A 6,768-nucleotide genomic window follows, 5' to 3' on the forward strand; every position below is an offset into this window, starting at 1 on the left:
CCAAAAGCAAGTCGGTTTCTTACTGTGCCTCCTCTTCTGCATACCAGGAAGAAAAATCTGAGTCCTGGAAACACTGTGTTGCCCCTGCACACTGCACTTTTGCAGGTGCTCTGGGACTCTGGGACAGAGCAGCCAACTCAGGGAACACCTCAGGGGTAGGTGCAGGTTGCAGCATTTATAGCAACACAACAACCTGCCCCGGGTGTCAGACCCTCGTGCCTACAGAGTTGTCTGCCAGGGAAGGAGCCGCTGTAGCAGAGCATGGCTTATTTCCATATAAGCAGCACAGACTGGGGCCTTACAGAGCCAGGCTCTGTATCCGAACAGGACACAAATTGAGAACACTATGGTGTTTTTACAAGCAGCACATGTGAGTGCTTCTTAGAGCAACTGGACCCTGGTGCTGTCCAGGTCTCCTGCCAATGGTGCCTTGCTGATGTGCCCCACTGATGGGCCAGCTGAGGTACAACCCTGCACCCTAAAACCACAGCCTGTCTCTTCTTTCCTCCTGCTGCGTGCCTTGACGTCTCTTAGGAGATATGTGGCCACTAACTTGGAGGAGGGGACAAAACGAAGGAAGAGGAAGGGGTTATTTGTTCATGTTCTAGTCAAAGGACAACTTTGTTGGTTGGGGACATGAAGACACAACCAAAGAGTTTTAACCGTGACAAACACTAGGCTAGATGTGAGTTACCTGCTGCAGCTCAGCATCAGCAGGGCAGCCCAGGGCATGGTTTTGTATAAGATATAGGTTGCTTCCTCCCCTTCCTCCTTTTTATTGGTAAACATTACTTTGGTAACAGAAAATACTGTTTCTGCTCTGCGCAGTTCAGTATGGGCGTTGATGTAAGAACCAGCAGACCATGTCAATATCTCGAAGGAAGTCTGTATTTTAATGTTATCTCACTCTCAGTTTTATGCTCTGTTTTTGTAATGCATAGCCAGGGTATGGAAGGCCAAATTCACACTGCTTGGACACATCACTGTAAGCTCCATCCACCTGAGCTGGTCTAATACAGACATAGATATTTTTATGACCTTTTAAAGACAAACTGTCTGCTTGCTTCTGAACCAAAACTTCTATTTAAAAATAAATAATGAGATTGCAAAAGAAACCAGAAGTTCTTAAACTGAGACTGGACTCTTACCATACGTATTCTGCTTTTGTGATTGGTTGGTTTATTTGCTTGCTTTTTTGATAGTGTTTTTTGTTGGGTTTTTTTTTTTTTGGTGTTTTGGTTTTGCTCTTTCTTTTTTCCCCTCCACTAGCTATTTTCAGTTTATTAAGGAAAAGGGATCATTATATATTGACAAAGTTTTTTTTTAGGCCAGGGCTATATTTGTGGAAGTAAATCGAATATTAGCTTTTACCAGAAAAAAAACAAACAACCCTTTTCTCAGTTGTTTGGGGCAAACATTTGCAGCTTTTTCAACTAAAGCAAAAGTAAAAACAAACCCCCAAACAGCCGCTGAATTCAGCGCAGACTGGAACATACTGAGGTTTGCGTAATGCTTAATGATAATAATTAAACTAAAATCCATGGACAACTGAAATATTTGAGAAATACAGAAAGCAAATATTTCTCATTTTAACACCGTTCATCAGATCGGTTCCACCCAATGTCACACCATGTCAGCACACACAAATTCTTATATTTGTGATGAATTACTTTGCCCAGCTCTGGCCTAAACAGAGAAAAGGCTGAACAAAAGAGGATTTACTCTTTTTCTGGATTTTCTTCATCCCTGTCCAGGCCCTGACAACCTAAATACTCATAACATTGGCATCTATTTTCACACAGATGTTCACGTGATTGATAGCCAGAAGTAAACATCACTCGTCTCCTGTTGTCTGATGCAAAAGAACAAGACTTGGTCCTAGCCCAAAGATTCAGATGAAAGTCTGATGTCACCAGGTTAAATGATTGATGGATGACAAACCCAGGCTGCTTTTTTAGTCTTGCACATGAATTCGAAAGTGAGTGCTAAGGGACCAGCTGAACAAGCTCCGAGAGTGTCTTCAGGCAGAAGGATGCACTGGTATTTTTCCCCTAGATGGTGTGCTCACCATGGAATCATAGAATAGTTAGGGTTGGAAAGGACCTTAAGATCTGTGTTAGTAAACAGAATCATCATCCTGCTCCAAAAAACAGGTTGAACCGGGAATGGGAGTGGTGCCTGCCAGGTGACACAGAGGTCGTGGGGCACAGGGAGCAGATACACCCATGGCAACTCAGGAGGAGCTAAAGCTTCCCCTTCCCAGGCTGTGACAGGTCAGCACAAGACCAGGATGAAGCAGGACATGGTCCAGCTCTGCAGCATCGCAGGTAAATTATTCTTCCCAGGCCTAGTTCATAATCTCTCTGGAAACATCTCTTCCTGCACATACACATCACCCAAGCCCAGCAAGGCCATGGGTTTGGCTGGAGCTTATCAGTTGCCTGCTGTTACATGAATGCAAAAAACCTGAAATAATTTTTCAACTCCTGATCTTAAAAAAAAAATTAAAAACTTATTCTACTTGGCCTATTAAAGGATTCCACTCCCCAGCTATCCTTCCCTTTTTTTTAGTACTGCTCTCTGCAGCAGTAGTTCTTCAGGGAAAGATGTGCTGCCACAGGGTGCTCAACAACCCTAAAAATCACCTTGAAAATTACACAGCAGCTCAACTGAGGGGCAAAACCAGTTCTGGAAGGCCAGTCTGGACTGCATCACAAAATGAGCACTGATAATATGTGTGAATGTGTCACTGCCTTGTGATAGGACATAAACTTACCATCTCCAGCATTTAAAGGCAAGTGGCCCAGCCAGTGCTGCATGGGCTTGGCATGCCACCTGGCTCTCTGTGCAGCATCCCTGTCCCTGCAACAGGCACATCATGCCACATCTCTGCCCCTCTGCACCGGCACAGGCTAAAACTGGAAGAAGGCAGGAGAGAGAGAGACAAGTAGTGAACCCAGCTGAGTTACATCTCTCCTTTTGAGCTTTAACCTCCAGGAGCTCTCTGACAGCTTAACTCTCCTGCAGCTCCATGCATGGGCAGGCTCTGCTGCCAGAGGGCTGGTTTCTTGGGGGTCACTTTTAGGCCTACAAAACCTCCATTTTAAGAGAGATTTGCATATAGCGGGAGCTTAAGAGGTTTTTTTATTTCCCTCCTTCACCTCTCCAGGGGAAGCAGCCATACAATGAACTGCACAAAGGAGCTTGGCATCAGCCTGTGGGCTGTGGATCTAGGAGCTGGCAATGAAAAAAGGCTTGAAGAATGCAGCTTGCACGTGTATTGCCCGCACAGGGAGGAGGCAAAGCCATGAGCAGACCTGCTGGCCTCTCTCCGATTTGGCTGGAGTGTGCAGCTCTGCTCAGGCCGAGAGAGGGCACTCGAGAGCTGAGGATCTTCTCAGAGCCTGAGCCGGGGCAGCCCCGCGGTTCAACACAAGGGATGGAAACAGCCTCCCCACACCACACATCCTTTGAGGTCTGCTTCATCCTCTGCCCCAGCAATCTAAGGACCACTCAAACACCTCCGGGAAGCAGTTTCAGGTCGTGGTGATCTCTACAGGAGAGCAGACCTGGCCTCTTCCCCCAGTTACAGCTTGAGCTGAATGAAGCCACTGTTTTTTCTATGTTAACACAGCTGACCCCTTAGAGCTGGTCAGAACGATAGAAAGAAGAACCAGCCATTTCCCTGGTCACAGCTTGTGCCTGCAGTGGGAAGCCTTATACCACACAGGTTCTTCCACAAAAGGGAGAGCAAAGTCCAGTTGTTTCTGCTCCAAGGGCCAGGAAGGGGCATCTGTGCTGGGGCAAACACCAGGTAAAGCCAACTGAGTCACTGTGACTGTTCGGCCAGAGGTATGGATGGACTAAAAACCCACTGCAGTGTCCTGCAAGACTGCTGTCAAAGACAGTCTTCCTCCAGCAGCTTGGCCAGTGGGAGGAAAACACAGGGAAATAAAGAGGTCCAAACACCTTTACACTTCAGGCCCATCTCTCACATGTGTTTTTTTGAATTCACAACCTCTGTAATTATGACGCTGAAACTTTCGCTGTGGGAAGATAGCTGCCATCTTGACATCTGCAAGTGAGTTGTGAGCAGAATAAATCCCTTCAGGTAATGTTAAAGGACAGTGTACTCCAGTCCTGCAGGACGTGCTGCAACAGCAGCCACAAACATTGGTTCTCCTTTCCAGAGGCAATATGCTTTGATTCCTCTTCCTGATTGTGTTTGGAAGATTTTGGGAGAAACAGTTGGCTGATGAAACACAATTCAATGAAACAAGAAGTTGAAATAACCCTAGGCAACTTCCAGAGGGCAAGAAATGAGCACAGATCAGATCCCTACAAGCAGCCCATATGTCCAAATGTGGCTGGCACCTACAGTGAAACTCACTGGCTGGCCCCAGCTCAAATCTGGTTATGGAGAGACTGTTGGGATGAAACTATATGGCTCTGCTCTTGGGTGCTAATAAAAGGGAGATCCTCAACCTCATAAATCCTTTAAACATTCCCTGGTGGTAATACAGACCTACTTTCTGTTAACGGGGCACATGAAACTGGAAAGCAGCAGAGGAAAAGCCCTTTTCAATGGCAAGGCTGAATGCAAGACCACAAAGAGCTGCTGCACATGCAGAGCTCAGCCTGCTCATGTACATAATACAGCAGAACCAGCTGGCCCAGTTATAAAGTGGCAAATTTACTTTAAATAAAGACAATAGGGAAAAAAATACAAATTGAGAGAGGTGGATTAGAAATGATTACAAGACTGGAAGCTGGTTGTGGTGGCTGGTGATGATTTTATTAGCAAAGTTTTAAGTGTATTAATTGGTTTAGTACCCTACCAAACCCTTCTATATATTGATTAGTGGGGGTTGGGTTCTCAAGACTAAGAGGGAACCTTTATCTCCTATACCACTGTTCCCGCATTGACTGAGATTACTCAAAATGTGCTCTGAACATCAAGAAAACAACCATGCTGCTTAAACTCGGGGTGTAAAATGGCAAGCAGCATTTTAACAGTGTCTTGCTGCCTTTCACACTGCACTTGCATCACCCCTGTGAGCAGAAGAGGCTCAAGAGTTGTGCTTAAGAGATGCAAACTGGCCTAGCAAGAAAGGTCAGGAGAGGGGGCACAGAGGGGCCCTGGAGGGGAGAGCACTGAAAGCCACCTAGATTTGCCCCATCACACTCCCTTAGCACCTCACATGCAGATCCCCCTCCTCAAATTGTCTTTGCACTGAAAAGCATACAACAGCCTGTTTCTGCCTCCCTGGGCTCCTGCTCATATACTGGGTTTGAGCTGTAGAACATCAGACACACCGTAACTCACGTGAGACCTGAACTGCTACTGACTCTATCACTCAGCTGGAGCCAGACACACTTTTCAGCTCAGCCTCTCCTCCACCTAACTGCCTCTCCACAGCCTTGCTTATCTGCAGTGCAGGAGCTGGGTCCAGAGGAACATTACACAGGGCTGCAGCAGGGCAGGAAGGCCAAGAATTGATTCTGAAGCTTCCTCCCCATTTGTAGAAGGCAGCTCATGATGCAACCGTGCTGTTATCAGTGCTCCTCACTCTCATTTTCTCTGGATGGGTCAGAAGAACATTGCTCCCCTCCTCTCCTTGCCCCCTGCCTGCTAGCAAACAGCTTTGATGGGAGTTCCCAGTTGCTCCCTCCTGCTGACACCCCTCCATCATTCCTCTCTCCTTCCTCCCCTCACCTTGAGGCTGAAACCCTTGGTAGGGGAGAGGTGTGGAATGCTCGGATCACCTTCCTACACTAATTACAGCACATCTGGCAGGCAGGAACTGCTGCTGCCCAGGCGCCTGCCCCAGGTCAGAGACACCTAATGCCACTTTTGCACAGCCTCTGTCCATGGCTTACAGCAGCTGGAGACTCAAAGGATATCACCAAGAGCTGTCTTCTGATAACAAGCACAACAAATGGGGATCCAGAAAGGAGGGCAAGTAAATTCATTCCTCTTAAGTTACACACTTGACTATCTCAGTGTTCCAGCCTGAAAGCAGCATCTGGAGACAGGCATCGACAGATTTCTTTAGCCTGAAAGGTCTCAGGGAGCTTATGGGGGCTTTTGAGGTGCCATTGCACCTTCTGAGAAGGCCTCTAGCAAAGAGCAGACTGCTGGAGTAGGTTCAAATGGTCTGATATTGCACCGTGCTTTTTGCAGTTACTGACTTAGGTCAGGATGCACAAACTGAACAACTTCCATGTGTGGCTTAAGCTGCACTTTAGTATAAAACTTCACAAACCATGGAGGAGATCTGGGGGCCTCTGGGTAACTATATCCTCTTTTAGTATGGGCCAGGTCATCGGGCTCACTACCACAGGCACAATCCATTTGCAGCGCCAGAAAGAGCAGCTCTCCGTGTCCCGGGTAGTTTCCCTCCTTTCCGGCACGGACCACATGCTGCCCTTCAGCCCCAGGAGAACTAAAAGGGATGCACCAAAAAGCATAGCTTGCCCAGAAAGGGCAGGAAATAGGAACTGGGTAGAGCAAATGTTTTTGGTACAGGAGGAAACCAGCGGAGGGAGGACTTCGCTTGGGAGCGCGGGGTGTGCGCGGTGCAGGGGGCAGCGCGGGTGGCCGAGGTTCGGCAGGGACAGTCGCTGCATCCCGCCGCTCCCGGGAGACGCTGCGGGGCTACGAAGGAGCGGCGGAAAGCGGCGAGAGAAACTGGTGCTGTGCCGGGCGCTGGGACGGGCAGCGGGCAGGGCGGTACGAGGCGGCAGACCCAGGCTGCCCGCCCCCCT

This window comes from Pezoporus wallicus, unplaced genomic scaffold, assembly GCF_028554395.1.
Source record: "Pezoporus wallicus isolate ANWC-B61680 ecotype Strahan unplaced genomic scaffold, APGP_CSIRO_Pwel_v1 scaffold_7107, whole genome shotgun sequence".
Classification (NCBI taxonomy): Eukaryota; Metazoa; Chordata; class Aves; order Psittaciformes; family Psittacidae; genus Pezoporus; species Pezoporus wallicus.